Source organism: Mytilus galloprovincialis, chromosome 6 (assembly GCF_965363235.1).
Source record: "Mytilus galloprovincialis chromosome 6, xbMytGall1.hap1.1, whole genome shotgun sequence".
Lineage (NCBI taxonomy): Eukaryota > Metazoa > Mollusca > Bivalvia > Mytilida > Mytilidae > Mytilus > Mytilus galloprovincialis.
In genome coordinates this window covers 56,197,310-56,208,115 of record NC_134843.1, presented here as the reverse complement: position 1 = coordinate 56,208,115, position 10,806 = coordinate 56,197,310, and the positions used below count along the sequence as shown (strand labels likewise).

Here is a 10,806-nt window from a genome sequence, read left to right as displayed (position 1 = left end):
CAGTAGTAAGTACTTATACCACTTGGCCGTCGAGGCTCCCACGATATGTTGGTAATCTTTCACATAATTTTGTTGAAATGTTCTTTATAAAACAGACACTTATTTAAATGTCTTATACCAAAAGAGAACTTGTTTTAACATATTGAATATTTACTTTTTTCATTTGACCTTGGACAAACTCAATCTAACAATTATGCTAAATTCAAATAAAAATAAGTAAATCGTCCTAATACTAAGTTTTTTTAGTTTTTACCTCACACGCGTTTTGCTCGTGATTCGAGGTGAAACAGAAAAGTCAAGACTTATGAATACACTTCAATGCACATGGAGTTTGCCAATTAGATAGACAAGTCTAATATAACCTTATTGATGTCCGTGTCATGTAAAAACGATATTGAGGATCATTGCACGGTCAATTTATTGTGATAAAGTAATAATTCGATATCATCTAAAATGCATTCTTGTTATATCAACATTAACTCTTTAGTTATTATCAAACACAAAAAGCGATTGCGAGAAAGGATATTATTTCTTAACTTTAAGGTTTCATTCACCTTTTTTTGTTCATCTTTTTATTTTCATTTTATACTAACAGGTTGTTTACCCTTATGTATGACAGAACATCGTCGATCAAGCTGGAGATACTTAGTACGTACTTCACACATTACTAATTTATAGTTAATAACAATTTAAAAAAATAAATCGTTTCAAAACTACTTATGAATTATGGGTTTCTCATATAATTTTAGATTATATCATGATAGTATATGGGCAATAGTAGTAAACTGCTGTTCCATAAATTGATTATTTACAAGATATCCGCTTCACAAACTGAAACCCAGAGAAGGAAAACATGGAATCAACAGAAACTAAACTGCTACGAAAAAAAAACCAGCATACACAGACACTGACTATTTGATTACAACTGTTATAATCCTGACTTTGTACAACTCATTTTAAGAAAACATGGTTGAACCTGCTTTTATGGCTAGAAAAACCTTAGGATTATAGGACAATGTTGAAAATACCGCTAAAATATCACCTTTACGTGAGAGGAATACATAATAACATTAATGAATGCTTATTAATGAAAAACACAGATAGACGTTGAAATTAATATAAAATAAGGACACTGTGCATACATGCAATAGAGACAGCTGTCAAAATTATGAGGATTATTACAGAAAATTAATTATGAATGCATTCCATTATCTGTCTTTCTGTCTTGATAATGTCTGATTAGGTCAATTCCGAATAACACTATCATTTTTAATTTGTAGACCATAGCATTTCTGGTTTGTAATATAATATCAGCAGTTGTGTTTTCATCCACTGTGTTTAGTTTAGCAGTTATCGGAGCCCTTATTGTAAGTTTTATGAAACAGCATCAAGTAGATCATCCAATTATTGCGGACACTATTTATTCCTGTTTTTATTGTTTAATTCTTTCTTCGACAAACGAAAATGAAAAAAAAATGGTGTATGCATAAATCATGAGTAGATATGTTTGTACTCTCTAAACATCGACGAAAATTCCTTAAGTACTAAATACGCATGTATTAAAGCAGTTGTTATTTAAATGTGTTCTGTCAGATAGAAAATCTTGTTCATTAAGTGTTAAAAAAAATAACGATTAAAGGTAAAAAAGATAAGTCGAACTTTAAAAAACTACCATGTTGAGGCAATAAATTCTTAGTAAACAATAGAAAAGAAAAAAAAACCAAGAGAATAATCTTGCCTTTTCAAAATAACATCCTTTGCGTTTATTAAACTGCACTACAGTAAGCTATGAAAAATCCCGAAGTAACAAATGTAAAACAATCCAAAAGATAAAGTACAAAAAATTAACGATAAGCAAATATAAAACTAATCAACAAACGACAACCACTGTATAAAAGGCTATGGATTTGGACAGACACAAACATACATAATGTGGCGGGGTTGAACTTGTTAGCAGGATCCCAACCCTCTCCTTACCTTACAGTAGTATAATGTTATAACGTAAGAACGCACAATAAAAATCAATTGAAAAGGCTTACCTATTTAAATTGATACAAATAGAAATGCATCTAGCACAAAAACAGAGGAGACGTGGCCGGGTAACTGAATATTCCAACAACAAAGAGACACAAACTACTGATCTGAGAGTTTTCGCCGTAAGTGAGAGCTAATTCAAAAGCACTAGCAACTAATAAAATAAATCTTGACTTTAAGACTGAATCAATCAGTACACATTCGACATCCAATGGATTAAGTGTAAAGGTACGGTGTTCGACATGGAACCTTGACTCACATCGAACAACTAGCTTTGAAGGACTCCACAATTACGTAGTGAAAAACCATTCTAACAGGAAAACCAGCGGTCTCATCTATATGAAAAAGGAGAAACGTGAAGCACTTATGAGCCACATTAACAAAGGACAACTATTGAACAACATGTTCCTCACTTAGAACAGAAGGAAACAAATGCAGCTGGTTGAAACTTTTTTACAGACGCAAATTGTCATTCTAACCTGAAACAGTAGTGCAACATTACAACATAGAAAGACACACTATTGAAATGGCATTACTCAACAAAAGACATATGAATACAAACAAGTGAATTAGCATGTTTCTCTATTGTCATAAAAAATCATAATATCTAATAAAATTACAACGTCCTTATATGTCAATAAGGTAACTTTATTTGTAAGTGGAAAATTGTTTTAATGTTAATTAGGCTTAAATTAAAAATTGTTTGCTTTCCCCTCTCTGTGATTAAAGTAAGATAACTCTGGTAAATTTTCCTAACATTCAATAATTTTGGGAAGATGATATAGTTCTGTTTTAATTTATAGTCTTTTTCAGAAAAATTCGAATTGTTTTGGGTACGTCCAAATTAAAATTTTACACTCTAGCATTCGGCATCAGTTAGAAGTTTTTGGAAAAGTGTTGGCTATGGTGTACTGTTTGTGTTTGTGCGTATGTGTGTTTGTGTTAGGCTTTATTACACTTTTTTCATGTATTTGTCTTAAAGAATCGACTAAAGCAGATAAGTTACATATAAGCTTTCTGCTTCATTTGAGTTCTGGTATACACCATATCGATCTCAGAAACGAATAACTTTACGAGTAGAATGACGAATGCTGTTGGACAGTTTTTGATGCATACCACAACTTGATACAGTGTATTCTTGACAGCACAATTAAAGTTTTTCACCGGCATACTGTACCTCAAATTAAAAGTAGGAAAACAGTTTTTTAAATAATTTCCAGGATATGGCTTTAATAGAGAGCAATTTCATGAATACTTGAAAGATGCTTTTTCTGTGACATAGTCACTTGTTTCAGAATATTTCCCCCTATATACCTTAATGGTATATATATTAAGGTATAATAATTACATTAGATGTATGTTTCATTATAATACTTTATTCTGATTGGCTAACTGCACATTACGCGTTATATATTAAGCAATTGCATTACTCAATAAAACTTACCATTCATGATAACACGTGGTCCTACAATAAAGTGCACAGGTGAATTAAATAAAAATGATATAAAATTCTTGTTTTTATGATCATAGCTAAAAATGTAATTATAAGTATTGAATGCTTAATTTTGTAACTTCATAGGGTTGTAAAAGCGTTGACCGTGCGCACATTTTTAGAATGAATCGCTTCATACAAAATGTACTTCGGTCAACGCTTTTACACCTCAATGAAGTTACAAAAAGAAGCATTCAATGCATGAATAAAGGAAAGTTTTCTTCTGAAGCGAGTGCCTGTGATCTGTGATTTAGAGCAGTTTGTCTCATCGCTCTACGAAAGTTCGTGATTATGAAGGAAGATTTCACCTTGCTTATTTTAGACGTATAAACGCGGTATGAATACTTATAGATAACAAAAACATATTTATAAGATAACAAAATATTTTTTTTTATATTGGTATATATCAATTTGAAACATTTCAAAACAAATAGAAGAAATTATAGATATACATAAATGTCTTTCATAAACTAATGAAAAATACGAGTATCTAGTACATCACAGATTTTGTAACGATTTTAAATTCAATAAAAACAAACTACATGTATAAGATAAAATTATAACCCTGTTCTAGTAAGACAATCAACATATTGACTTTATGAAATTGAACATAGACTCATAGTTCAAAGGAATATAACTCTTGTATACAAATGATACATCAATCAAATTATTAAGCTGCGAATTTGTGCGCCACCTTAAAGGAAGATTATCAATTATCAATCTAACTACAAGTTGTTAATATATAGATACTGACGACTAATGAATACTAACCACAGTAAAGAATATTTGTTTGAAATGTTTTAACACCTACTCAGAAAAATGTTCGAACTACTTGACTTTCAAAGCTCATAATTAACGTGTTTACACACTAATATAATATGGTTGTTAAACATTACAAACCTGTAATCGTATAAGGCACTATACACCTCGTGTGCTTGCATTAACCTATTCAAAAATATATTTATTTCAAGCCTAAATCTTTCGACATGTTGTTTACATTTTATAAATTTTAGAATTCTAATTATGTCACAAATTTCGGTTAAGATTTGACTAAATACAAATATCTTGATATCGTTAGGTAATATGCTAAGTGAATATACACTAAACGAGTACGTTTTATCTCTGACACAATGTAAATACAAAATCAATGAAATAAGGTGAGATTATAAACAATTTCAGAAATTACATGATTGTACACTTTGATTGAAGACGATGATGTTTAATGATTATATTAAGTTTAATTTTTTTATAATAGAATAAAAGGCACTGTTTGGGTTTACTTGCGAAAAATAGTACATATAGAAATAGGGATTCAAGCTAAGTAATCAGAGTTATTGATATTAAACACCGTGTTAATTTTCCTAATTGAATATTTCCTTAGTTATTTTTTTCCCTAATAGTGGGGTTATAAGCTAAAGACTGGGCTTGGTGTGAGTCTCTTGGTTTATTTAAAATAGTTTTTATTTGTTCAAATCAGCAAAAAAAATGTGACACAAGTTAATCATCTTATATAGCTAATTTTAGTGTAAATAATGTGTATACATTTGAGATAGTCTCTCATAACTCGTTTTAGAGTGGCTCTTGTATGTTTTATGATGTTGTTTTATTAACTATTTGTATGTTTTATATCATGAAGAGGTGAGAATTAAATAAATTATTGTCTTGTCTTGTCTATATAGTTTTCTTCTAGAAACTACATGTATCAAGGTCTGTTAATTAGTACCAGAGGCCTGTTAATAACATTACACCGTAATAATTATATTAAAGCAGAAAAAAGGAATAACATTAAAGATTTAAAAATTTACTTAATACTTTTTTTAAATTAACTTAGGATTTTGATTTTAGGTTGCTTTTTCTACAAATACCGGCAGCGTTATTGGAGTCTCTTCCCTTCTAGCTATATTTTCTTTCATCGAATTCATCATATCAATTGTTGCTGCATCACACTGTTGCTGTTGCTCACAGCTCAATACGGGAATTGTAAGTATAACTAATGTTTTTAGCTAGCTGTGCAGCTCGTGTTGTTTATTCTTTAGTTTTCTATGTTGTGTCGTGTGTGCTGTTGTTTGTTTGTCTTTTTCATTTTTAGCCATGCCGTTGTCAGTTTGTTTTAGATTTATGAATGTAACTGTCCCTTTGGTATCTTTCGTCCCTCTTTTATAATCAGCATGATTTTATCAAATGACAATGAGTATACTAAAAATACAGAATAATAGTAAGGAGAAGGTCCTTTAATTCAATTACAGACCCGCGATTTCGTTGATCTGTTGTAGTATGCTTAACATTTGAATGTTAGAACATGTAGTAGTAATCAACAAAAAAGATAAGATGCAAAGCTATTTTACTCATAGAATAAAAATATAAAAAAAGCAATTGGTCACAAGTGAAAATCATCATCTTACTTCATGTTACATCCTGCTGAATAACAATAAATGATAATATCGAACATTTAACAGATAAAAGTACAAGGGCTACACATACAAACAGAACTTTAATACAATTAACAGACTTTTGAGATAGATATGTGTGAAAAATCCGTTATATATGTACTCATTCTATATTTTTCAGCTACAAGGGGTCATATATATCAACACATCTCAATCTGAAATGAGTAATAATATGCCAAACACTCAAATACATACAGGGAACCAGGAAGGATGCCATCAAATATGGATGCCACAAATGCAAGGGTACTATGGTCAACAGTCGGCACAAGCAGGTCATTCACATGGAAATCAGATGCCAACACAAGCATTCTACGGTCAGCAACAACAATCATTTGAGATGATCAACAGCAACAGAACATAAACGCACAGCAGTTCGGACACCCAACTGCATCTGCTGTAGATAAAAATCAACCATTTCCTATTACCTATAATTCCATAAGAAGTGAAATGTAATTATTCGTCCAATTAAGAGAAATTTTGCCAGTTTGCTGACACATTTTTCGCAATTAATCCTTTTTTCTACTGACAGCAACATGTTTTATTTGACACATACGATGTTTTGTGTTGTATTTGAAATGATAAATTGCACAGATTTGACAGTAGGGTTTTTTGCAATCTGCGCATAGTTCACAGATAGATATTGTTCAAATTTTATTTCTTTTTCAAACTGAAAAAAAAAATGATCGATAAAAACTTGAAAAACGTGGAATTTACATATTCTAGTTTATATCTAGTTCATTAACTATGGTATTGATCAGTATTACAACCTAGTTGGGGAAAAATTGATAACAAAACAAGATACCAAGGGATTAATAAAACAAGTTGCTTTAAAAAAAAAACCAGCAATACATAAACCTAAGACCGCTGACTGCCGGGTCACCAAAAGACTGTTGCTGAATTTGTGTTTGCATTTGAATTGAAATAATTGACTGTGAATAGAAGAAGCCAGTTGAAAATGTATATTTACAGCTACTATTTGAATTGTTATTTTAAAGCTCGACTATTTTATTTATTATTTTGGAATGTACATATATTTTCCGATTATAACCCGTTGGCAAATCCTAATTTCTACAAACCGGATGACTTATGCAAATTGTACAAACCAATCGCAATATAAATTCATGCACTTAGTTTGCTTTATAATCTGGAATTCTGGATGCATTTATTTTATCTATCATATCTTTATATTTTGTTTCCTACATGAATGTCTTTATATTCTCAACTCGTATTTGAAGCTGTCTTTACTTATAATTGTAATGTAATGAGTTGCATCATATATGCATGTTTGTATTTCTATTTCTTATAAAAATTCTAGATATTTGACGTACAATGTATGTATTGTATACAGTTTATTTATATTAATATATACAATGAATATACGTTATATATACATATAAATTTTAAGTCACGGTTGTAGTACCCAACCACGTGTAGGAGAGAATAAATGTTCATTCCCTTAACGTTTTTTTTTTATTTCTCATGAAAAATGTACAATGTAATATCGCTTGTGTTAGTTTTTGTCTATATTGATATTAACAGTTTCTTAGACACTCGAGTGAAACAGTGGTTCAGCCACTTGTTCCGAGTTTTATTTCAATCGGACGTGGTTGCGCATTTATACATCCAACATAGCCAAAGGGTCACTTCATTTAACACAGGTTTTGCGATGGGATGAGAGAAGTCTAGCTGAGAATATAAGTGACATGCAAAGACAGCAAATTTAAGACCATTATGCCGTTATAAGAAGTTAGCAATATCCTTTAACTCTACTTTCCGCTATATAGATGACGTTCTTTCACTAAACAATTCAAAATTTGGTGACTATGTGGAACGCATCTATCCCATCGAATTGGAGATAAAGAATACTACAGATACAGTTAAGTCGGCTTCATATCTTGACTTACATCTAGAAATGGACAATGAGGGTCGGTTGAAAACAAAACTTTATGACAAAAGAGATGATTTCAGCTTTCCAATTGTGAACTTTCCATTTCTAAGTAGCAACATTCCAGCAGCACCTGCATACGGGGTATATATCTCCCAATTGATACGATATTCTTGTGCTTGCATTTCCTATCATGATTTTCTCGATAGAGGGTTACTGCTCACAAGGAAGCTTTTAAACCAAGAGTTCCAAATGGTGAAGTTGAAATCATCCCTTCGTAAATTTTACGGACGCCATCACGAGTTGGTTGACCGTTATGGAATAACCGTTTCACAAATGTTATCGGATATGTTCCTTACGTCGTAACTACAATCCCCTTCCCTTTCATGATAGTTATCAAAGGTACCAGGATTATAATTTAGTACGCCAGACGCGCGTTTCGTCTATATAAGACTCATCAGTGACGCTCATATCAAAATATTTATAAAGCCAAACAATTACAAAGTTGAAGAGCATTGAGGATCCAAAATTCCAAAAAGTTGTGCCAAATACGGCTAAGGAAATCTATGCCTGGAATAAGAAAATACTTAGTTTTTCGAAAAATTTAAACTTTTGTTAACAGGAAATTTATAAAAAAAATGACCACATTATTGATATTCATGTCAACACCGAAGTGTTGACTACTGGGCTGGTGATACCCTCGGGGACGAAACGTCCACCAGCAGTGGCATCGACCCAGTGGTGTAAATAGTTATCAAAGGTACCAGGATTATAATTTAGTACGCCAGACGCGCGTTTCGAATGAATGTGACCTACCGAATTAGACTATTTACCGGATTTGTAATCACATAAGCAACACGACGGGTGCCACATGTGGAGCAAGATCTGCTTACCCTTCCGGAGCACCTGAGATCACCTCTAGTTTTTGGTGGGGTTAGTGTTGTTTATTCTTTAGTTTTCTATGTTGTGTCATGTGTACTATTGTTTTTCTGTTTGCCTTTTTCATTTTTAGCCATGGCGTTGTCAGTTTGTTTTAGATTTATGAGTTTGACTGTCCCTTTGGTATCTTTCGTCCCTCTTTTAAGTCATAAAAAATGTAAAGTTTTATCATGTGTTGGCCTACAAATAAAATGAATAATGTTTCCACCAAATTTAATAGTTTCTCGTATGTCTGTTGTCCTCAATTAGTAGAATTACGCCTCGGTAGTCACATGTATATAAAAATAAGGGGATGTGGTATGATTGCCAATGAGACAACTATCCAGCAAAGTTCAAATTGAGTGGATGTAAGCAATTATAGGCAACCGTACAGCCTTCAACAATGAGAAAAACTCATACCGTATAGTCGGCTTTATAAGGCCCCAACATAAAAAATATGAATCAATGCAATTGGAAAAAACTAACTGCTTAATTAATAACAGAACAATTTATGAAAAACAAAAATGACAGACATGAACCAACGACAACCAATGAACTACGGGCTCCTGACTTGGAAGATGCACAAAACGAATGTAGCGGGGCTAAACATGTTTGTAAGTGCTGAACCCTCCCCTTAAATCTGAAATAGTGGTGTTACAGCACAACATAAGAACAAACTATAAAAATCTGTTAAAAAGGGATTTACTCATCAGATCGATACAAAGCAGAACACCATCTAACAAAAATACAGACAGGACGTGGAAGGGTTTCGAACATCCCTAACAGCAAAAAAAAAAACCCCACAAATTATATATCTGATAGTACTCGCAGTTACTGACAGTTAGTTCAAAGACAATGACAACTAATACAACAAATCATGTATCTAAGGCTACAATTTCAATCCAACATCCAATGGATTTAGTGTTAAGAAGTCATTGACAGGTAGAGAAAAACATGATCTTGTGCAAGTACACTGTAGCTTGTTTGCTGAAGGTCAAAAGTTCAATCGACTTCTGGGTCAACTTGAAACATTAACTTGAAATTTGATATTTAATGCTTCTTCCCTAAACTGATGTGACATTTTGGAGGTATGACTGATCGATTCCGAATAATCACATCCGGTAGGATGACATGTCTTTTGGTGCCTGTTACCTTATTAACTAGCACGTTAAAATTCCGGCTTAACGTTTGATTTTGCCAATTTTTTTTTATATTTAATATTTGCCCGTAAATGTTATGGGTAAATTGTCGTCAACATCTTGATCTTCATATATTATCATTTTCATGAAACAGAACAAGTTAGAAACCCTGTACTAAATAACACAGTAACAGATATTTAAAACAGTACTGTCTATTTAGATTCGACTGACGCGATAAGATAGATTTATTATGCTTTGTGAAGTTGTAATTAAGGGTCCAAACACTTATGTCTTATCCCCTACATCATTTTTTGTAAACGGGTTGGGAGCGTTATTAAAAAAAAATGTTATAAATCTTGCCGAGCGGACCGATGCAAATAACATTTGCACGATTTTATGCTAGCACATCATATTGATTGTGAAAAACATGAATCTTTTATATTTTGTTCGCGATCAAAGATCAAATGGGGTTGTACGGCCTATCCTGTATCCACCACTGAATACATGTATTCAATTTCCGTTGTTTCATTTCGATAATCAACAAGTCATTTGTTTGTAATCAATACTTAACTTATTCTCATTTGCATGAAGCAAAATTGTAAATTTATCAAAATCCATTATTAAGGTGGTACCCAACACTTTCACTAAAATTAATTTGGCTCGTTTAATTTTCATAAAATTTTGTCAAAGTATTTACTTTGACACTTTAACAAAAATGTAAAAATTAAAAAAAAAATTGAACTAACCGTTTTGTCAGAAAAATTACACTGGTTATCACTACAAAAGTCTAAAAGTCTGAAAAGACCAGTTTTTGTCTTGATTTGCATGAACTTTTACTCGACATTCTCAAAAAGTATGACTTGTGTCTTAATTTTTCTTGACAAATTCTCA

The 10,806-nt window shown here is 31.9% G+C and overlaps 1 long non-coding RNA gene across 1 annotated transcript; it reads left to right on the top strand.

Moving 5' to 3' along the window:
- The first annotated feature begins 582 nt into the window (after positions 1-582).
- Positions 583-7,433, top strand: LOC143079924 (uncharacterized). Its single transcript, XR_012979544.1, has 4 exons — positions 583-648; positions 1,281-1,367; positions 5,372-5,506; positions 6,095-7,433. It is a non-coding gene; the product is annotated as an uncharacterized LOC143079924 (long non-coding RNA).
- The last annotated feature ends 3,373 nt before the right edge of the window (positions 7,434-10,806 follow it).